Source organism: Pseudopipra pipra, chromosome 10 (genome assembly GCF_036250125.1).
Source record: "Pseudopipra pipra isolate bDixPip1 chromosome 10, bDixPip1.hap1, whole genome shotgun sequence".
Lineage (NCBI taxonomy): Eukaryota > Metazoa > Chordata > Aves > Passeriformes > Pipridae > Pseudopipra > Pseudopipra pipra.
Genome location: NC_087558.1, coordinates 2,239,385 through 2,262,706, shown reverse-complemented (window position 1 = coordinate 2,262,706; position 23,322 = coordinate 2,239,385). Strand labels below are relative to the sequence as shown.

Below are 23,322 nucleotides of genomic sequence, written 5' to 3'. Positions count from 1 at the left end.
ACACAGTGTCACTTGGAGAGGTGCTTGTAAAATAAGCACGTTAATGTTATTATTAAAACACAATAAAAATGTAAAAGGTCACATCTGAGAAAGAAATATAGAATTGTACTTTTAAAAAAACCCAGAAAGTATGAAGCAGCTGATGTAGGAGATGAGTCAGGGAGTCAGAAATCTGAATAAAATTGTATATTGGAAGAGCAATTCCCCCATTCTTGAGTTTAATTGAGCTAAATATGAGTTTATCATATTATAGTCCAAAAGCACTGAAAGATTATTACAACTTACCTTCCTGCACCAGGCAATAGTTGTTATTTGCTGTGGGTGAAATGAACCCCAAACTCCTCAGATCACTCTATTTTTCCAATCCTGGAACACCAGCTGAGAGCAGGAGCTGGAAGCACAAAACCCTTCCTGCCTTTCCTTCAAACTTCCCCTCATCTTAAACACCAATTATGAGGTTTCCCCTTAATTTTGGGCTGCATTAGAGACATTTAATTAGGCCAAAAGTGAAAGCAGCTGAAAATGCAGAGCCTTCCTTTCCCCCCATTAATTCCCAGATTTCTTGCATTAGTGACTGATTCCCAACCAGCTGCATTTTATGGGGTAAATCATCACAGCCAATCAGTGACATTATCCCAGATTAATTGCAGCTAATTTGGGGCCAAATTCTGCTTCTTGTGACACGTTGGGGAGCTGAAGGAACCCCCCAAAGAGCACAAAGTTGCTCTGGATGATTCTGGCCCAGCAGAAACGGGAATCCTGCTCTTACTAAAGTGCAGCTGGGAAACCCAGAGCAGATTAAAGGGTCTCAGCCTTCCCCACAGAGGAAAATTGCTGGAAAATTATCATTTTTGAGACCTTTTCCAAAGCAGAGTCCTGTGGTTTGCTGCCAGTCTAATTCTGTTTGCGATGGGGATGAGTCTTGGAACATCATAATTTTAATTTATTTGAAAGTTGCCTCTCACCTGGAGAGGAGAAAATAAAGCCATGGAGAAGTTACATTTGCATTGTCTGAACATTTCCAGCTACTGCTTCATTTTTAGCAGGAGTTGGGCTCTTGCCCAGAATATGGTGGTGCAGAAATCAGACAAATCATTGTCAAGTGTGTGCTTTTGTTCTGGGGAGAGAGTTTGGAATTAAACCCAGGGCTGAATAAGGAGGAACCTCCTCCATCATTGCCTTGCACTCGTGCAGCTCAGTGTCCCTCAGCTTCATATTTCCAGCCTGTTCCCTTCAGGTTGTTTTATTTTCTAATCAAAATGCTGGAGGGCTGGGCTGCAGTTGGGAAAAGGATGTAATTATTGGGATGCATTTGGGTATCTCAGGAAAAGAAATCCAGGAGCACTTTCATTCCCGCTCCTGCCTGGGGGATTTCTCAGAGCTGTGTGAGTTGTTTCTCTCTTTCTGGGGAAAGTATTCACGTTTCTGATCATGAATTTAAATCAAACCATCAGCATCTCAGAAAAAATCATTAATTAAATATGCAAAGGGAAAAAAAAAAACCATGATGAGGTTAATCAAAGCATTTGTTCTGATCATTTGGAAAGGGGCCTTTTCCTTTTTTTTTGCAACAATTACACTTCCAAAGGAAATTATTACAGCTCCAAGAGTGGGATTGTCAAAACCAGCTTTAAATTGAATATTAGGAAGGAATGCTTCCCTGGGAGGGTGGGGAGGCCCTGGCACAGGTTGCCCAGAGAAGCTGTGGCTGCCCCATCCCTGGGAGTGTCCAAAGCCAGGTTGGAGCAACCTGGGCTAGTGGAAGGTGTCCCTGGGGGTGGGATATGATGACCTCTAAGGTCCCTTCCAACCCAAACCATCCTATGATCCTATAAAATGTAGAGATACTGGGAAAGGCATGAACTCTGCCCTTGTAGAAACCAACATAATAAGCAATTTTATGCTAATTTGTCTTTATCTGAGCATATGAATGACTTCAGAAGGTAGTTACTTTATGGAATAAAGCAAACCATGAGTTCCTATGGCATTAAGAAACACCATTACAAAGTTAAGAAGAGAAAAAGTTATTTTTTTTTCCTGTTAAAATATGGGTGCAATTTTTAAATTTTCTCGTAAGTGAAACCTGAGAGTCCATTTCCTAAGAATATCTTTTATTCCATTAAAGATTTCCATATCCTTGGGCACGCTGATGCGTGAAAGCAGAGGTCTGGGATGTTATTACCTCTCAACAGCTGTTTGCTGCTTTTCATTAAAAAGGGACAGAAAGTGGAAATAATACTTTTAGGGAGGGAAAAAAAAAACCTAGACCTGGAGGATATTTTAATAACCACGTTTATCAGGTGTTTTGCTTCTGGAAATGAAAGGGTTTTGACAAAGCACCACACCTATGGAATCTGAGACATGGGAATTTTTGCCTTTGCTCAGTTCTTTGTCAGCATTGTAGCCACCCACTGTGACAGTAAATGTGGGAGCAATGGATTTGAGGGAGGGAATGTAACAACACACTGAAGAGAGGAATTACAAGATCATCCTCATGGGATGCAGCTCAGAGTCTTGGGAAATTCAGTTTTGGCTGTGCAGGTGGGTTGGGAAAAACCCCAAGCTCAGCTGCTCCAGTTTTGCAAGATATTGGGAATTACCTGAAGTTAGACATGGAGAGCTTTGCATCTTCCCAGGTCCCAGTGCAGTGGCCAAAGACAAGGTTACAGTCAGGAAAAATACACCCAGATCGTTTTCTAAATCAGTCAGATTTGGAAAGAGGGACAAACAATTCCAAATCTGGATCAGGACTGTTTTCAGAGAGAGGAAGTTTGAAAGTTTCCCAGAAATACAGTTATAAAAAGGAATGGCTTAACAAGAACATTTCATGGTGGAGAGCAACAGATCAACCAACCCAAGAGCCCACAGCCAGCTTTCTCCTTTTTCTGTGCACACAAACTGGGCTCTGTGATTGTGACATTTGATTAAAACAGGCCAGTTTTGTCCATGTGGTCCTTTAATGAATTTGAACCATGGTGGAGGGTCCCTCCTGTACCACGACAAACGGAGCAAACGGGGCTGGCCGAGGGCTCTGCGTTGGAATAAATGTATTTTTACCCTGCTCTTGGCTCAGGCTCAGGCTCTGCCATCTGTAGCAAGGAATATTTCATGTGAAGTGGGCTCTTGACTGCGCTCAGATAATAAAGGATTAGGCTGAAAAGGTTTGTCAGCAAATCTCTGCTCTGCTCTCCCAGCAGCCTGGGAGGTGAGGACTTCACAGGAGAGGGGCCGGGGGCTGCAACCCCCCCCGGATCCCACAATCTGCCAGGGATGCCCGTGGATAAGGAGAGGAAGAAGTGCTAATATTTAAGCTAAACTTGTGGTTTTTTTTTTAAACCAAGCCTGTGATTGGAAGAACAGCCCGTTATGGTCCCGATAATATCGGTGGCATCCAGCTCCGGGTTGGAATAAAAGAGCTGCAGTTTGCTCAGTGAGGGGCCTGTTTAGCATTCCCTGCTGCCAGAAAAGTCCTATTGTCTCCAGCAGGAGCTTTGCCTGACTGAAACAAAAGGAATTCTGAATAGGGACAGAAATAACCCAGCACAATCCCCAGGCCTCCTCACCCCGAGCGCGCTGTGGACACACACTGCCCTGTTCCTGGGAATTCCTGCCTGGATCCCAAGCATTTCAACCACCATCACCTGCAGCTCCATGCAGGGAATGCTCAGTTTGGGCATTAATGGGTGCAGCTGCCTGCCTGCAAATCACTCTTTTTGTGGACTATAATAATATAATATTACTATTTAAGTGTCCAAGGCCAGGTTGGACAAGGCTTGGAGCAATCTGGGGTAGTGGAAGGTGTCCCTTCCTGGAACTGGATGAGCTTTGACTCAACCCAAGCCATTCCATGATTCTGTGATTCCATGATATATAACAACGGGAACACATTCCCATGGGTTTAAGGCTGGTGAGGATAAAAAGCTGGAGCGAATTAAAAAAAGGGAAGGGAATTAAAAAAAAAAAATCAAAAACAAAATTGATAGAAATAAGAGCATAATCTGGAAACATCTCACAGCTGGGAATAATCCATAGAAATGGGATATTTAATCAGGCACACAAAAAAACCCTTTCAAAAATAACTTACCAGGATTTTTTAAAGTCATTTTATGACTTAGAAATTCCACATTCAATAAAAAGTCGGTTCTATGACTCTTTATTCTATTTTTTTAAGCCATTCTATCTCAAAAGACCATTTTCATAAAAACCAAGTGTTCAAGTTTCAATTCAAAGGCCCATAAAAAAAGTGTGGCTCTTTTTTTCTTTTTAAAGAGGAGGGTGGAAAGGAAGGAAAGGAAGGAAAGGAGGGAAGGAATCACAAGGATTTCTGGAGGGTCAGCAGCTCCTCAGGTGCTTTGGGGTTTATTTTAATACAATGGACAGGAATTAGATAAGTGGTTTGTCATTAACTATTTATTAAATTGGATAAAAATCATATTTTTTCGATTAAAAAAAAGCCAAAACCTTCCAGAAAACCTCCCCCAGCACTGGAGCCTCTCCTGTCTCACTTTGCTCCATGGAATGTGCCCGAGTTTTTGGATGGGAGCTGTTGTTCCATCCATCTGGCTCCATAGAAAAGCTTAATTGCTCCGTGTGGCTCTGGGAGCTGAGAGGCAGCTGGAGCAGCCAGAGAAGGATTCCCTACATCCAGATTCCAGGAGCAACAGGGATTATTTACATCCATGGAAAAACTCCAGATGACTGGCAAGCACATTCCAGTGGGAAAAGAGACAGGGATACCTGTCAGGATGAACTGCTGTTCAGTCCCTAAAAGGGGTGATGGCACAAACCCCTCAGATTTGGGGGTGAAAATCTTGGGAATTTCCAAATTTACACTTTGGATAGCTGGAATTTGGCACTTGTCGTTAGGAAAACTCCACATAAATTTTTAAAGTTAATTTTCATTGTTTCGCGGATGAATTTAACAAATCCAGGCTGCTAAGAACAGTCTCATTATATATATATATACACATCATATACATTAGGTTTATGTATAAATAATATTATAAAATTATTATATACAATACATAATTTTATATATTATATACTATATAATATATATTATTATATACTATATAATATACTATATAATAATATATAATATTATATATTATACACTAAATATTATATATTATATATCATACACTAAATATTATACATTATATATATTTCTATATATTATATATCTATTTATATATCTATATAACCCTCACTCATCCTTCAGGCAGCAATTTTGGGGTGATTCTAGGCAATAAACATTCACAGCTCGTGTGTGGTTACTCACAGTTTGCAAAGGGGGAGTTGATGCCTCCAACAAGACTCCAAATCCTCACCAGGCAAAGCCAGGGAGATGTTGATCCACCCCACATCTCTACTTGTGTGGAAAACGTGTTCCTCTTGCCTCCCAGCCTAAAAAAATATGAATATTCATTAGAACTGCCACACTTGTACTGACATTAATCAGGACATCACAATTAGCCAGGGCTTTCACTTTTTAGCACACATTTTAATAATTCCCACGGAGTGACCTGAAGAATTTTGAAGCCTCAAAAAGGAAGATACCAAAGGCTGTGTGGCCCTTGTCCAGGTGGCTTTTGAATATCTCCATGGGTGGAGACACCACAGGAAATTTATTCAGGGAAAACAGTAAAAAATTGAAAGACTTCTCCAGGTGTGGTCCCTGCTGGTGTTTGCTGTGGAATCATAGATTCATTAAGGTTGGAAAAGACCTCCTGGATAAGCCCAACCTTCAGCTGGATACCACCAAGTCCACTAAAATATATCATGAAGTTCCTTAGTCAAAGTGAACTGTTTTACCACACAGAACCACTCCAACTTATTTTCCTCTCACAGCATCTCCATTTATCCCCCTCCATGGAATTTTTCCATTCGCACCAGACTTGCAAATCTCCAGGGAATTTGGCACCAGACAAATCTGTCCCAGATTTCCCGAGGCAGCACCTTTGACCAGCACCCCCAGTGATAAATGATGCCCCTGGAGCATCCAAATGCCAATTCCCTGCTGCCCCAGGGCAGGGCCATCCCTGCTCCACGCTGTGCCAGCTCTAATGAGCTCACTTGGCTCTGGATTTACCCCCCTGGACACACTCCACAGCACAGAAATGGCAATTTGCTGCTCCTAAACCTTCCAGCTGGATCCTTCTGGAAAATGGCAGCAAGGGGAGGCTCACTACCAAGGATTTTCTCCCTGCCTGCCCTTTCCCTGTTTTCTCATCCTTACTGCTGCTTTCAAAGAAGGAAAACTGATTCTTTCTGCTCTGGCTGAGGTTTGATGCAGGGGATTGGACTTCTCCTGGTGCTGGGTGTGGGAGAAGTGGAGCAAATTAATGGGTAATTCCCATTATTCGGCTCTAAACTGATTCTGGAACGAGAAATAGAGGAGTTGATGATTGGAATGATGAGCAGAGAGGCTGAGGCAATGGTTTACAATCAAGGAAATCTTCTTGGTGAACAAATATTCCCCAAGGGAGAGTGAGGACTGGATTTCCCTGTCCTGGTCAGCCTTTATTAGCTGGTTTTACCCCATTATTGTGAATATTACAGCCTTCATTAGCTGGTTTTGCCCCAATATTGTGAATATTGCAGCTTTTATTAGCTGGTTTTGCCCCAAAGATTTTAGGGGGGAGACAGACTGTACCAATGGAGCTGGGAACTCCAAAATATCAATTCTGTCAGACATTTCACCGCCCAAAAACTACGTTATCTCCCCAATATTCATGGAGCTTTCCTTACTGATGCTGTCTGAGGATCCTGCCCTGGGAGGCTGAAATGTATAGGATCATATTCCTGCAAGAAAGCACAAAATGTGATTGGTTGGAGAGTCAGGGCTGGGAACATTTTTATTCCTTCATCTCTGCAAATCCCCAGCACTTATTTTTCAAACAGGGAGAAAAACAATCTTGACTTATCATTCCTGACAGGAAAACCTCACTCTGAGAACTTCCCATGACATCCCTTTATCTCTTCCCTTGCAAACCAGCTCTGCCTTTGCTCACCTGTAGGTGGATTAACGTTTTCAATGGAGTTTTCAAATTTGGGGATTGAAATCCTACAACAGCACGAAAGCGAGATTTAAAACCATCCCATAAATTTGGGGGAAGAACCGGGCACTTCAGAAAACTTTCTTCTTTCCCTTTGAGGCTCCTCTTTTCCAGCTATTTGGAGTAATCTTGTTTTTCCTTTGGGAAGATCAGATTCCCTCTGATAGAGGGTTGCTCTGGGTAGTTTGGGATGCAGAAACAGGTCTGTTGTGAGGGCAAAGGATGCTCAGCCCTCCCTTGACGTGACTGTACAATAATTACAAGTTTTGGCACTTGTGACAGGTGAAGTATTTCATTAAAACAACATTGGAATTCAAGGAACCTCACCCCTTAAATTCAGTGTATTATTTCCCTCCCAGTTGGAGCTGACACAGAGCTCAGCTGCATGGTTTGGCAATTATTCCTCCTGACAGGCTCAAGGTGCCTCATGCATGAGAAACATTTAGGGGCTGGGGTTTTTTTCTCTTTTCATTTGATTACATGATTATTCTGCTTGATGGAGAGACTGATCCCTATCAACAGCCACACCATCACTCTTTGGACTCAGTTACCACAGAGAGCTTTGGGGAAAGAACAAGGGCTCTCCCTGGGTAAAACGAGCTGCTTTGTTTATTTTTTTAATTATTTTATCCAACTTACTCTTGAATATTTTTTGATTTATTTTTTTAATTATTTTATCCAACTTACTCTTGAATATTTTTTGATTTATTTTTTAATTATTTTATCCAAATTCCTCTTAAATATTTTTTGATTTTTTTTTTATATTTGGATATTTTTAATGAAAAAAAATATATTTTTTATCCAGCACCCTTAGAAGCCCAAAATTAGCAGAGGAAATGACTGTGACTCCCATTTTTAAGGATATTCCACTGAACAACAGGCTCGTACAGACAGCAGATCAATTCCTGCTTCAAATTGGTGTAAATCTAGAGAAAATCCCTTTTAATTTGTAATGTTCTGGATCTGCCAAAGGATAAAGGAGTGAATAAAGTCTGACCCACCATAAGGGGTTTAATTTGTCCCAGTGGTTGCTCCTGAGGCCTGAGCAGTTCCCTCCAGGAAGGTCTTCTCCTCGTGCTTGTCTCATCCCAAAATCTGGCAGGATCCTGCCGAGGAGGCACCTCATTCCCAGGAATCATCACACCCTGGGCTGCACTCTCAGGGTAATTAGAGTCCCCTGGAATTTTTATTTTTCCAGGGAGGAATCAGAGCGATGCAAAAGGAGTTGAAAATTATAGGTTTGCAGAGAAAAATTCTGGGTTTCTAACAATGAACTGCTCAGGAATTAAAATCAAGTTTCCTGGAAAGGCACAGCTGAGATAAATTAAAGAGCTGGGAAAGCTGAAGGGTTCATCTTGAGATGTTCATAAAAGTTTATAAGGAGATTTTCAATATTGAATATTCAAGCTAAATTTTAAAAGAAAAAAAGACAGAAAACTAAAGCAGAGTTTGGTTTTTTAGTGAGGATTAAAGCAAATGTTTCCCAAAGGCCCAGGAAAGGTTCCCCAGCCTCTGGCTCCTTCCCTGAGAGTGTGGTAAATCTCTGCAGGAAAATAATCCACTATTAAACATGATATGAATTAAGTGAGGGATGATCATTGCTTTCTCTGATGTGGAGAACTCTGAACATCTCAACCATATGTTTGGGCTTCCCTCCCTCCCATAACTCAACAGTAAAACCTCTCCTAATTTACAGGGACTAATAAAAATGCATAATTGTTGTTCATAATTGTCGGGAAGTTACAGCCCCAATCAAATTTACAGCACAATCGGATCGCTGAGGAGCAATTTTTTGGGGCTGGCATTTCCACTTTTAAAGTTCCATTTCCCATCCCTGCTTGTGTTTTGATTGTAATGGATGGGCCTGTCATAACTCACTGGAATGGGAAATCACTCCCCTTCTTGTTTCCCCTATTTCCGAGTTAAGTTTTTGTTTGAGATCAAATCACGACTCTATTATTCGAAGCCTGATTTATTTAAAGCAGGCAGAGGTGAATGTCTGGCTTTTTTTATCCTGCATTTTGAAGGAAATTGAGTTGTTTTTTGTGTCACCTTCCCACAGCACGAGGCAGAGCTTTTGCCTCCTTTTTCTCAAGAGGAGAGATTTTGAACTTACCTTTTAAAAACCAGCTGTAGCTGCATTTCCCCCTCCCAAGCGTGTTTAGTTTCCAGCTCACACGAGTTCTCTAGCTTTATATTAAGGACAAGAGGGGAATGGGAGACCTTCCCCTTCCCAGGAGCATTTCTGTGAACAAACACTTGATTTCTCTGCCCTTCCCCAGCCCAGGGACCAGCTCAGAGCTGCGACAGGCACAGGACAAGATAACACGGAAAATAATGGACAAGACAATATGGACAAGATAATAGAGGAAAATTCAGATTACAAACGTGTATTAATGGCAAAATAAACCACAGAAACTTGCAGGAATGTTAGAACTGGGTAGCATTCTGGCCTTAGATATGCTTTGTGTCCTGGGATGGATTTTTGTCCCCTCTAGGGACACCCCACCTGCAGTTCTGTCTCCAGCTCTGGGGTTCCCTTTCCCTTCATGTAGTTTCTCCTGCTTTTCTAATGGAATTCTTCCCTGAAGTGCAGGGAACGTCCGGGCTGGGCTCCTGCCCCGTCCTTGGGCTCCAAGTGCCATCTTGTGTTCACAAAATGCATTTCAGGGAGCTTTTCCCTCCGGCATCCATCGAAACTACAGCTCCTACATTCCCTGGAAACGCTCAGAGAGGTGTTCGGGTCTTTTAACACTGAATTAATCACATATTAAAATGCCAGTAAAGCTATTTAGTAATAAATACAGCTAAAGCTTTATAAACGTGACTTTTTACACAATAAATTCTCTGTGCTTACCGTGCACAGCCTCTGTAAATCCCATTTCCATCCCAGTGCCTCCAGTTGGATGCAGGAATGGCTGTGCTGGCCATCACCATCCTCATCCCTCCATCAAGAAAATGCCTCTCAGGGTAATTAGAGTCCCCTGGAATTTTTATTTTTCCAGGGAGGAATCAGAGCGATGCAAAAGGACTTGAAAATTATAGGTTTGCAGAGAAAAATTCTGGGTTTCTAACAATGAACTGCTCAGGAATTAAAATCAAGTTTCCTGGAAAGGCACAGCTGAGATAAATTAAAAAGCTGGGAAAGCTGAAGGGTTCATCTTGAGATGTTCATAAAATTTTACAAGGAGATTTTCAATATTGAATATTCAAGCTAAATTTTAAAAGAAAAAAAAGACAGAAAACTAAAGCATTTACAAGCCTAAAACAGCCCAGGATCTTGGAAGATCATCTGGTCCAACCTTACCTGGGATATTTTTGTTACAGGAGGAATAAGGCACAAGATTCCCTCCTGCTGTAAAACTAATTTCACAAGCTTGATAATTAATTTTTACCTGTTGGATGGAACATTTTATTTCTTAACTGGAACTTTATAAAGTAGAAAACCTGAGAGTGTTTAAGTGCAGAAACCTCATTCTGTATTAAATTCCATGATTTGGATGAGGATGAGTTTAGATTTGAGTTTAAGAAACACCTCATAATGATTTCTAATAGAAAAATTGAAATATATCTGGGGTTTTTTCACTGGAAACACTGTACATCCTTACATTTCAGGGCTATTAGGGGTTCAAAAAATGATGCATCATGAGTGAGGTTTGTTCTGTGTTCAGTCCCATGGATTGTTATTCTTTGTTTTTCACTGTTATCCTTTGTCAAAACCATGGTCATAACTCCCTTTGATGAGTTTTCTGTGCTCTCTCCCATTCTCCAACCCAGCTTCTAATGGGTTGTGTCAGTCAATTCATGCTCAAGTTTAAAAGCCAGTTTCTGTAGCCAAAGCACAACAAAAAAACATTCCCATGCTGAGCCGAACACAAGAAAAACACAGCCCAAGGAACTTTAACAGAGAGCTGTGCTCCAAAATCCTTATTTTTATATTTAACTAGGCCTACCTAATGCCATTAAAAATTTAGGTCAAGCACATGATGTCCAAAGGTTCTCAAGTAACACAAGGATAAAATTATCTGCCAGGAATTGATGTCCACCAGTGGGTAGCAGCAGGTAGCAGATAATTGAAAAGTGGCTTATCTCTAATTACTCTGCTAGATCCTCCTTACAGCCACATTAGGGGGAGTACACAAGGGCCACACTTAAATACTGGTGAGCCTGGTGTAAAAAGGAAACGGTGATACTCTTATTTTTAATCCATGTTCTGCAGAAGCAGCTCTGCAAAATCCTGTTTTTTATGCTGCATCCGTGATGTTCTCAGAGCCACGCACAGCTCTGTACGTTCCCTGGTGTTGCTGCCTCAAATACAGACTTGAATTCAACTTCATCTTTTCTCTTTTTTTTTCTTTTCTACTTTCTGAGTTGGAGTCTTTCTATTTTTCCTGCAAATCAAAGTGGGTTTATGGCTTGAGGTATTGGTTATGAGTAACCCCGAGATGCTCTAAAACTCCAAAAAAAACTATTCTGGGCCTTTCAGTGAATGTCTTTGGAGCTGAGGACATTCTGATCCATCAGCAGCAGATGGCCCTTAGCTACAGAAGTGATTCCAACACACGGTTTCACATTTCATTATTGCAAAGTTCAAGTCTAAGAAATTGCTTTTTTCCTTGTTAGGCAGAGCTATAACTTCTCCTTAACCACTGTAGCCCCAAGACCAACAATATATCACTTCATTACAGCTGCTCCTTCCTTCCCCAGCTTTCCAGAACACTCTGCCCACGACAACAGCAGCATTTTAATGTTGTTGTGACTTTTCTGTGACGGGGAGAAGTTGGGGGCAGCTCCTGTTTGCCCAAAAAAACACGCCAAGATCACGGAATCACTGAAAGGTTTGGGTTTACTTTGCAGCCTTTCCTCCACTTCCTTTGAGCAGGCTTTTAGTTCTGACTTCAGGGTCCTAGACTTTTATCCATACTAATGATTCACTAGGAAAAAGTGGGTTTTAAACATTATCATTGGTCACCATTTCGTTAAGGCCTGAGGTTTTTGTTAAATTTTGATAAGTGATAAAAATCACAGAATTACAGAATGGTTTGGGTTGAAAGGACCTTAAAGCCCATCCAGTGCCACTCCCTGCCATGGGCAGGGACACCTCCCACCATCCCAGGTTGCTCCAAGCCCTGTCCAGTCTGGCCTTGGACACTCCCAGGAATGGGGCAGCCATTCCCAGATTTTCTGGGAAGATGTGTAAGATGATGTGGGACATCCATCAGGAAAATGCCTTGTGAGCAGCACACAGAGCCCTTCACCCTGCAAATGCTTAGAAAGAAAATAACTTTCAGACTGCTGCAATGAGCTGTATAGCTTTTTTGGGGGGAAAAAAAAGGAAAGAATCAGCCAAATCACCAGCAAACAAAAGGTCAGCTCAGAAAACCCCCATTAAGGCAGCTCTGCTGTTCCCAGACCACTTAGATGGGTGTTACATCTTGTCCTACGAGCTGGAGGGAAGAAACTGCCTTACTTAAAGCACATCCCTCCTTCCTTCAGCATCTCCCAGACCATCCTCCAGCCAGGCCTTCCCCAGGAAGCTCCTTGGAGACTTCCCACCCTCTGGAGCAGCCCTGACTCAGCTCCTCTGCCCTCCTTGGTGCCAGCACTGGGTGTCCCCCCCCATCTCTGATGCTGCAGCAAAGGCAGAGATTTCCCTTCCCTCACCGAGGGAGAGCTCCCAGGAGAGGAGAATCCCAATTAAACGTGGCTTTTCTGCAGTGGAGCAGTTTGAACATAACCTTTTCCAGCTCAGCAGGAACTCAGCAGAGGTGCCTTTTCTCAGGCTGCAAAATGAGGACAAACTTTCCCTTTGACACTTGCTGAGCAGAGACAAGAGAAGGGCTGGAAACCCTTTTGGGGTTTTGATTAATATTTTCCTCCAGAACTTCATTTTATGGCAGCCCCATTGCCTTGTGCTTCTGTTGATCACATCTGGTAGCATAAATAAACAGATTTTTCCCATCTAGCTTTATATAAATAAGTTCTTAAGTCAGTATCTCTTGATTTATGTTGTGATATGGATTTAAAACTGACCCATGTGAAGGTATAAAAGAGCCTCAGCAGTTTTAAGTGCTGTTTTCTGAGGTAAAAAGGGATTAGCCATGGGTCAGAACAGCATTCCCATATGGACACTCTGCTTTCCTTTAACTAAGTACTAATAGTTACAGAAATATGGTTTATACAGATCCCAAAAAGTAACACCAACGTGAGAAAAGGACTGTGCAGGTGTGACAGATACAAAACATTCCCAGCCTCAAACAAGCTTCAGCAGAACATGATTTTCCTTGGAAGTGTCCCAGGCCAGGTTGGAGCACTCTGGGATAGTGGAAGGGGTTCCTGCCCACGGCAGGGGGTGGAACTGGATGGGCTTTGAGGTCCCTTCATTCTGGATCTTCTAATTTTCCCTGTGGTCCCCATTCCAAAGAGGCTTCAGAGCCCCCTTCCTGGGCCCACCCCAGGAATAATTTTGTGATAGTTGATGAATTCTGGAGTTCAGTGGAAGTTGGGCCTGTGGAGAGAAGAAGAGAGGAATGAAACCCTATTTCAACCCAGGGATAATTCAGCTCTGCTTCAACCCAACTTTGTGGCAGTGACAGAGAGGGAAAACTCAGAGAGTGGAAAACAAGCTCATAGAACGATGCTGAGTTAGCAGGAGCATAAAGCAAAACAAGATAACTGATTTTCCAATTGCATTTCATTTGGGGAGTTTAAGACTTAAGTAAAGAGAAAATCGTGGAAACTTATTGGAGCCAGAACCCATTAGGAGGCTCTAACACTATATTAGTTTAAAGGGATTCTGTCAAGTGCATTTTGAGAGTTTTAAATTTTTTCCCATGTAATTAATGTCCCTGCAACATTAGTTCCACTGTCTTTGAAGCTGGAAAATAGTGTTTTGCTTTCTTATCTTCGCCCCCCTTGAACCTTCCTCGTGTCTCCTCTGGAGATATCACACTGTGGGCTCATTTCAGTGCTTTATTTGCTTACTGGGCACCAGTGTGTCCAAGGATATTCCTTATTCCCATTTCCCAGGGATGTGTGTGATGCTTTATAACCCTCCCCTGGGTTTTAAACACTGACAGGCAGCAAACAAAAATTAATCTGGTACTTTTAGAGATGTGAAACAACACTTTGGGTTCTGTTTGTGTGAAATCTCTTTTAGCCCTGTTGGAAAAGTGTTAATACCAATAAATTTTGCCTGTGGTGAATGGAAAATATGGATTGATTAATTGATCCTCATTTTCCTTTTATTAAGCAAACCATCAGTGCAGTTGTGGATGGGATACAGAGAATTAAGGAGCAGCTTAAGGAGCCTGATTGCAATAAATTCCCATGCAAAATTCCTTCATCTGGGGAAATTGTGACTTATTAAATACCTGCCCCCCACACAGGAAAGCTGCTCATTCCCAACTGATGGACTCAGATGTGTCCAAGCAGCGACCCAGGGGATTCCAGCCAGTTTTCCAGAGGAAGGGACCAAGCCTTGGAGTTAAACAGGGGTAGGAAGAAGTTTTGCAGTAATTAGCATTCCAAATGGCAGGTGGAATTGCTGCCTGGAACATTGTGTTTCACTCTGCTGGTTTGAACGTTGCTTCAGGGAAAAATAAACACCTCCTTATAGAAGACTGCAATGTGGAGACTAAGTTTGATTCCCTCATTTTTGCCACGGATTTGGAGGTCCCTCCAGTGCCTGATTTACCTGAGTAAGTGCAAAACTCCTTTGACAGAAGTTTTCCTTCCCTCACCATCCTCCCACCAGGGATATTTCATTTCTTGTCCTGCAAGGAGCACAGTGGGAGTCTCTGGGATCACTGTGGATTCCTGCTGCCCTGACACACCAGAATAACCTGTGTTTACAGCACCAGATTGAATTATTCAGACAGCAAAACAATCTAGAATATCTGGAATATCCCAGTGCTCATCCACTGTGAGATGAAGCAGAAAAGCCACTGGTGCTTTGTGTGCTCATTCCTGGGCCCACTGGAACAGAGGATCCAGGAAAATTCTAATCCTATTTATGCTTAGGATGCTTTTATGGTACTTAAAGAATTAAAAAAAAATGCTATGCCAGAAGTTCCTACAATTTATCTTCAGTAGATTTTTATATCATTTATTTTATAACATCAATTCCTGCAGACATGGCTCTCCAGCAAAATCGCTTCAGGTGATTTTAAACCTCTTTATTCTTCTGGTGATCATTTATTATCCACTGCACATTTTTAGAAAGCCCTCTCAATTAGAGCTTCTTTTATGCTCTACCTGCAATACTTTAAAATGTTGTTGGTGCCCAAAAGATCTGAGGTTCCTTCAAGCAGCATATTCCTGAGATATCATCCCCAATATCGGCCAGTTTATTGTCTGTTTGAACCACTGGAGTCAACTGGGCTCCATGTGGGCTCCCTGCCTAAATCCATCCCCATGGATTCCATTCCCTGGGCTAATTCTAATTATTTTTGAAAGCCAGTTTGTAAACACTGGCATCTTAAGGAGCATTTTAAGGAACATTTTCCACAGGGTCATACGTGGCCTCAGCGTTTGCTTTAAGCTAAAATAACGAGACGTCTTCACCAGAGAATATTTTTTCCCAGCTTCCTCCTTCCTCTGCTCCTCAGAACTGATGTTGTCAGCTTTGTGCTCTAAGTAAGAGGCAGAGTTTATTAGTTCAAGGGACTTCAAAAAGACCGGAGGAGCGTCTTTAATAACACACAAAAATTACAAGTTCTCCCAGAAATGACAGGCTCAGATTTTTCAGCCACACAGATGAAAATTCTGTTTCTACTTCAGCTGCTTTTATTCCTTCCTGAGCCTTGACACTACCTAAATTCACCAAAAATCAACCATCATCTTCCAAACCTGAGGCCAAAAACCTCCCTGCCCGAAAGAATGAGAAGCCTGGGGGCAATTCGACCCTGGAGATTGTGAATATGCAAGTGAGGAAAAGACATGAACCTCTCTAAATTTCCATTTTTCCACCTTAGAATTCAGCCATTTAAAGAAATTTAAAGATAATTGGATCTATAGAGGTGTTTTCATTGCAACACATCATAAACTCACCTTTGTTTTGTCCCATCTCGAGGTTGTAAGTCCTCACAGAGCTTCCAGGGGATGGTGACATGAAAATTGGGTTGTGCTGTTTAATTACCACACCTTTATTACCTGAAAACATGGATAAGGGAACAGCATTCAGGATTTGAGTATGGCTTGTATTTTGAAGGGAATTTATTCCTTGTTTTCCTGATGAAAAACCTATTTATGTGGAATTAAACACCTACCTCCCACCAAAAGGTAACAGCTTTTGGATAATTGGAAATTATCCAAAATATCCAGGATTATTGGAAAAGATCTCTGAGAGGATCAAGTCCAGCTGTCAAAAGTTCAGCTCCCATTTGTGTCTCTGGAAATCTCCCACTTTTCACCTTTTTTTTTGTGTGGGGACCTCTACAAGACACCACTCTCGGGTGTCACAGGATTCATATTTTGGACCCTGTTGATATTGCAGTGCTTGAACACACTGAGATCAGTGTTATCCCAGCCCCTGCTGCTCCTTTTGTGCTCCAGGAAAATCTGCCAACACATCAGGATTGCTCAAGTCATCCAGGTCACAGGCTTGGCTGAGGAAAACAACTTATTTATTGGCTTTGCAAAGCCCAGGGGGCACTAAACCCAATTTCAGAGAGGAAAACACCCTTTTGCTTTTTAATCTAACCCCAAACAACACCACCATCATATTAATAACAACAATAATAATAAATAGTGTAATAAATAGTGACTTGTTTATGCCTGCAATTGTCATCCATCACCTCAAACTCCCCATGGCAAAGGGATCTCAACCTCACTGGAGGCTGTAGGGAAGCAGGATAAGAGCTGATGGAAGGTTGGAGTGATAAACTCACCTCAAGTGTAACCAGAACCCTTGGAAAGCTTTTATTAAATTTTATTTAAAGACAGGGTTAAAAAGAGGGAGGCTGAGAGCAGCTGTCAAGCCCTGCCTGTGAAAAGACAGAGTTTCACCCCCAACCTTCCATCCCTGACACCAGAAAGGGTAGAAAGTCTGTTTAATCAGCAAAGAAAGAACTCCACAGAAGAAAAAAAATCCATGTTAAGTTATCCAGCTATAATTATATGGGTTTTCATAAATCCTGCCTTTTCATAGAAAATTTAAAGTAGTTCAGCATCTTTGCAGGAGGAGAAATCAAGGTGATTTGAGTCAGAAGGGCAGAACCCAGCAGGGAACAAGAGACACAAAAGGGGAAAAAACCATGAATGAATTCCTATGTTTGGTGATCCTCTCTGCAACAGTTCTCTGCATTTATTCCCCACTAATACCCAGGTGCCATTCCACACACACAGGTATGATTCCATAACTTCAAAACTGTTCCTAACACAACTAATTCTATGTTATACTGGGAATTATAGAAATATCTGGGGAGGAACTGAGAGGCAGCTCCACTTCTCAAACAGAGCAAGGGCTGATTCCTGCCTTCAAGAGTTTATTTACACAGCCTGTTATAAATTATCCTGCAAACAGCCCCACTCTCATCAACTTCCCTCATTAATCCTGGCTTGTTAATTAATTCCCCTGTTCCTCAGGGTAAAAGTTATCCAATCTGTTGGCTTTGGGAGATGGTTTTCCTTCTGGAACCTGCCCTTGGTTCCTGGTTTGGGTCCTGGAAGTGTCCAAGGCCAGGTTGGACAGGGCTTGGAGCAACCTTGGAGAGTGGAAAGTGTCCCTGCCCATGGGATGAGCTTTGAGGTCCTTCCAACCCAAACCATTCTCTAAGTTTTATCCCTTATCAAAACTTAACTAAACCTCAGGCTTTAGCAAAATGGTGAAGAATTATTACTGTTTAAAAAACATTTTTTACCAGTAAATCATTAGCATGGATAAAAGTCATTGGGATGTTAAGTCAGAACTAAAAGCCTGGTAAAGGGAAGCGGAGGAAAAGCGGAAAAGTAAAGCAAAAAACCAAAATATTCCACTTGGGTGTCTGGCAAAAGCCAGCAAAATATAACCAGGTATCTCAGAGCATCCTGTACAAACTAAAACACCCCCCAAAAAAACACTTCTGAGCTGTGGTTTTATTGGAAAAATCTTCAGGAAAGTTTAGTACTCTCAGCTCAGCTGCTGCTCTGCTGGAGGTGCCAACAGGAGCCACCACAACCCCCTGGGGAGGCCAAATCCTCCCTGAAATGCTCATCCAGGAAAACAAAGAGCCCGGGCCAGGTGTTAATTACAGATCCCACGGCACATCCCAGGGATTGTAAAACACAGGAACAGCCGATTTCGTGTCAGTGGGAAGCCAAAAAAGAGCAGCTCCAAAGATAGAGCAGAGATAAAAGTCCCCAGAGGATTCAAAAATCAGGGGGTATCAGACCTTTGGCAAAGAGAAGACAGCAAGTCCCACCTACCTCTAAGAAAAAGGGCTGTTCCCAAGCTTTTTAATTACTCCAATGATCATCTTAATGCAAATTCACCTGCTGCCAAGCTGTTCTGTGCCAGCCATTGAAGACACATTTAAAAGTGAGCTGCAGTTTATTTCTTAGACTTACAGAAAGTAACTAAGTTGTTGGTCTGGTAAACATTCAAATAAAAATTAAAAAAAAAAAAAAAAAATCAGATTGCAATTTGTTCTTGAAGTTGCAGCAGAATTCAACCCCCCCAGGGACTGTTCAAAGCCTGGCAACTCCAGGGCAGCCTCGAGCCTGGCTGGGCATTTAAAAGAAGTGACTGGAAAAGTTTGAAGGAGGTAAACAATTTTTACAAAAACAGCTGCTTTGTCATTTCTCTCAAGTCTTTGGGAAGCACAGAAGAGCTGAATCACCAGGTGCCAAACTCCAGAGCTGAGCCTGGCACAGCAGATTGCAAATACCCAACGATTTGCTTTTTCTGCACCGTTGCCACCTAAGCTGATCATGAGAAAGGATTAATAATTAAGGGTAATTATCTGACTGAACACTTTTTAATATGCTGAAGTCAGGCTGGTGTTGTTCATGAATAGCTTGTGGCTCTTCCTTTCTGGATTGTGCTGTGGGAAGGCAGGGAAAGGGGGGAGGAGGGAATGGCCCGTGCCAACCTTATCATTTGGACTTGTTTTGACTGGACACTTCATCTTACCTCTCCTGAATGCCACATTCTTCTTCTCCATGTGCCTCTTCCCCTCGGCTGCTCACCAGCCCTGAATGCCAGGGATTACAGGCATGGAAAAAACACATAATTCCTAATTAAAGAGTCATTTGGCAACATGTGCTATAATTTCGCTGCCTCGGTTCTCTCCTTCCTATACACTGGCAAGGAGTTTTGCTAAATAAAATCTCCACCAAGGAATGACAAACCTGCTAAAATAAAGCTTTGACTTGTGGCCTTTATGTTAAAAAGATTCCCTCTCTTTCCAGGTTTGGTGTTTTGTGAAAGGCTGATTGGAAATGGACACCTGGAAAAGAGAATATATCCAGTGAGGATCAAAGAGTGGGGAGTTGGGACCAGGTGGAGGGGTTTTCAGCAACCCTCAGCGTCGTGGAATCATGGAATCATTTAGGTTGGAAAAGCCCTCTGAGATCATCAAATGCAATTGTTTCACCAGCACTGCCAAGGCCACCACTGACCCCTGTCCCCAAGTGCCACATCCACAGGGCTGTTAAATCCCTCCAGGGATGGGGATCCACCCCTGCCCTGGGCAGCTGTGCCAGGGCTGGACAACATTTTCCAAGAAGAATTTTTCTTTCTTTTCCAAACTGACCCTCCCCTGGCACAGCTGGAGGCCGTTCCCTCTCCTCCTGTCCCTTGTTCCCTGGGAGCAGAGCCCGACCCCCCCCCGGCTCCCTCCTCCTGTCAGGGGGTTGCAGAGCCAGAAGGTCCCCCCTGAGCCTCCTTTTCTCCAGGCTGAGCCCCCCCAGCTCCCTCAGCTGCTCCTGCTGCTCCAGCCCCTTCCCCAGCTCCGTTCCCTTCCCAGGACAGGCTCCAGCCCCTCCATGTCCTTGTTGTGAGGATCCCAAAACTGCCCCAGGACTGGAGGTGCCCCAGCAGTGCCCAGGGTGACAATCACTGTCCTGGCCCTGCTGCCACACCATTGCTGACACAAATATCTTGGCAAATAGGTTTGTCTAAAGCACTTCACTTCCCAGATCCTGAATTCCTGATATTATTCCTGCTGGATGTTTGAGCTTTGAGCTGCTGTGACACTCTCAGGGCCGTGCTGTGACTCCTGGGGATGGTCCTGAGCAGGGATAAGGGTTGGACTGGATGATCCTTGTGGGTCCCTTCCAACTGGGCAGATTCTCTGACTTTGAGTTTGTCTCTGTTAAAAATTTCAACTTTCCCTTTTTTCCTGAGTTCTCATACACCTCTGGCAGCCTCAGTGACTTCGCCACTGCCTTTTAGGGCAGACTTTCCTCCTCATAAACCACAAACCCTCCCGAAATACCTGAGTGCACAGTTTCAGCAGCTCTAACACGAATTATTTGTCCCAGAAACAACGAGCTGCAGCTGCATTTGTGGTCAAATCTCTGTGTGCACTCAGAGAACAGGCTGGAGGTGTGAATGTTCTACAGCTGAGCTCTTACAAAACATTTACCACCCATCAGTGTGTGATCGAGGTCCCTTCTGCTGTCTTCCATCACCTTTCTGCTAAATTTTGTTCTCATTGTGTCCTGTAGGTGGGTTTAATCCACTTAAATGTGTTACTTAAATCCATTTCCCAGCAGCCTGTTAAAGGAGTCATAGACTTCACAATAAGGTCAGTTATTATTTCAAAAGTACCTTTAAACACGTGTAATATAATAAAAACCATGATATTGCTATCCCAGTTTACTTCCACCTTCTTTACTCACACAGAAGTCATTTATACCCTCTATTAAATGCTAAACACTTTCAGATAAGGGGGGAAAAAAACAACTGAGGGAAAAACAAGTAACTTCTGCTCCTTATGCCACTGTACTTTGCTTTCTTGCCCGGAGAATTTCCAATATCCAAGCAATAATTTCAACCCAAATTGGCCCAGTGGGGTCACCAATCCTCTTTAAGAGGCACCTTTCCCCAGGAGGGGGGCAGGAGGTTTTATTGCTCTCTGTCTCTGGCTGAGCCTTGTGTAAATTATGGGATAAAAGCAGATGGCAGAACTCTTTCTAGATATGGTTGAAAAAATTGGACTTGCTTAGAATAGTCCCTGGGGCCCTTTCTCAGAGCATTCCTCTGCAAGGAGAAACAATTATTTTACTTTTGGCTGCTGTTGTCTCCTGCTGAGGGAATTGGAGTGCAGCAATGATGAACTCTGTGAAGGGTGAAAGGGATGGTGCTGCTGGTTCAGGATATTCAGCAGGGAAGAGTTTTGGCTCCCATGGACCTGGCAGGGCTTTTCAGGCTGGAATCACACACTGCCTTGGGTTTGCTTAAAAGTGATGTTTTATGGTGTCACCTGGTGGAACCAGGGCAAAGAGCTGCTGGGTGATGATGTAGGTTGTTCTACATCACCCCAGGGACACTCACAATTCATTTTCTACCCTTTATTACCAAGTTGGTTTTGGTAATAAAGGTGCTGGTGCTCAGTTCTGGACCACCAGGCCCTACTAATTCAGTTTAGCACCACATCTGCCCAATCCACTCCTGGATTTGCCCACTTTCCAAGCCAAACAGGAGCTATTTTACCTCTGCCCTCAACATGCACGGGCCAGCAAAATAACCCAAAAGTGTTCCCTGCATGGTTTAACCCACAGAAACGAGGAGGATTCTTTTTAACTTCTCTGGTGGGAGCTGGGTCTGTCCCCAAATCCGTGTGTCCACCAAGGAAAGAGATGCACAGAGATGCTTCTTGGCTTTGGGTGAGATCACAGAATCAACTAGTTTGGAAAAGACCTCTGAGATCATCAAGTCCAACCTCTGAGCTCACACCACCTTCCCTGCTAGACCATGGCACTGAGTTAACCAGTCTCTTCCTAAACACCTCAAACTAAAGCCCCAGATTTTAACCAAATGAAGACAAATTACAGCAAATCCAGGCAGTGATGGAAGACAAGCAGCCCCAAAGTAGTGCAGGAACTGGAAGCAGCTCTGCTTTCAATAACTGTGCTTCTGGGTCCAGCAGAAGGAGGAGTTGTGCTCACCTTAGACTTACCAAACCCGGTTTAGTAAAGCAAGATCAAGAGACTGGGTGTGACCTCAAACCCACCAGTGGTTAAAGGCCAGGACTTTTCCATGGATTTGCTTTGGAAACAGAGCCATTGTGTTGCTAACTTGGTTATTTTGACATTTTTCCTGCTCTCAGATGATTTCTGAGCACTCTCAGCCTGTGCCATCTCCTCAACAGCACCTCGTCTGTTCCTATTCCATACAAAGCAGCCCTCATATAATTGAAGATTCTTATAATAACCTACCTCAGGCTTTAAGATTGTTCTAATATTCTGTTTCAGACTTCTCTTCTTTTCCAGCAGCCTCAAGTCACTTAAACTTTTAATCACTGCTCATGTTTTCCAGGGCTTGATCATTCCTGGGCCTCCCTCCTGGACTCTCAGTTCGTGCTCTGATTTATTAAAACAAGATATTCCAACCTGATGGAAGGTGTTTAACACTCCCCTCCCCAGTGCCAGCTGAGCCTCTCTGAGTGCTGAACTCCTTTTTTCCCTGAAAAACTGCTGGAAAGTTGCCCCTTTTTCCTGATTTGGAGGTATTTAAAAGGTCAAATTGCAAGTTTGCAAGCAAGGAATGTTTAGGCAAGAGTGACTCATCCTAAAGAAAGTCACTGATTTGAGGGAATGAGGCTATTTAATGATAATGATTTATTATTATTATTATTGGATTAAAATGATTAAACTTTAAATTATTACCATTAAAGCAGCACATGAAGAAATATTGCAATTTTAGCTCGCTACGTTCAACATGCACAGAGTTAACAGAGCAATGCAAAACTCAGCTAGACATTTTGTAGAGTTTCCAAAAAGCTGCCATTTGGCCTGAAGGCCTCATCCAACTTCATTTTATTGATTAAAAATCATAGGAAAAAAATCCCAGAATGGTTTGGGTTGGAAGGGACCTTAAAGATCATCTCATTCCATCCCCCTGCCATGGGCAGGGACACCTTCCACTGTCCCAGATTGCTCCAACCTGGCTTTGGACACTTCCAGGGATCCAGGGGCAGCCACAGCCTCTCTGGGCAACCTGTGCCAGGGCCTCCCCACCCTCACAGCCAAGAATTCCTTCCTAATATCCAAGATTTTTAGCTCTGCCTTCTGGACTGGTGTGTTACCAGCTTGCCACAATTTTTACTACCATAAAACT

The 23,322-nt window shown here is 42.8% G+C and overlaps 2 long non-coding RNA genes across 3 annotated transcripts in view; both read right to left on the bottom strand.

Annotated features, from left to right (window-relative positions):
- The window catches only part of LOC135419421 (uncharacterized), a 36,634-nt gene extending 28,425 nt beyond the window's left edge, over positions 1 to 8,209 (bottom strand). The window contains exons 1-3 of one of the 2 annotated variants that reach the window (XR_010432977.1): positions 7,014 to 8,209; positions 6,751 to 6,804; positions 5,282 to 5,406 (exon numbers count right to left, since the gene is read on the bottom strand). This is a non-coding gene — a long non-coding RNA (uncharacterized LOC135419421). Of the gene's footprint in view, positions 1 to 5,281; positions 5,407 to 6,750 lie in introns of both variants that reach the window. The other variant, XR_010432975.1, reaches the window with a different exon arrangement.
- Positions 8,210 to 10,464: 2,255 nt separating this feature from the next.
- LOC135419420 (uncharacterized) lies at positions 10,465 to 18,481 on the bottom strand. The gene is made up of 3 exons (XR_010432974.1): positions 16,110 to 18,481; positions 14,432 to 14,537; positions 10,465 to 13,566 (listed from the first exon to the last, which is right to left on the bottom strand). It is a non-coding gene; the product is annotated as an uncharacterized LOC135419420 (long non-coding RNA).
- Between the last annotated feature and the right edge of the window lie 4,841 nt (positions 18,482 to 23,322).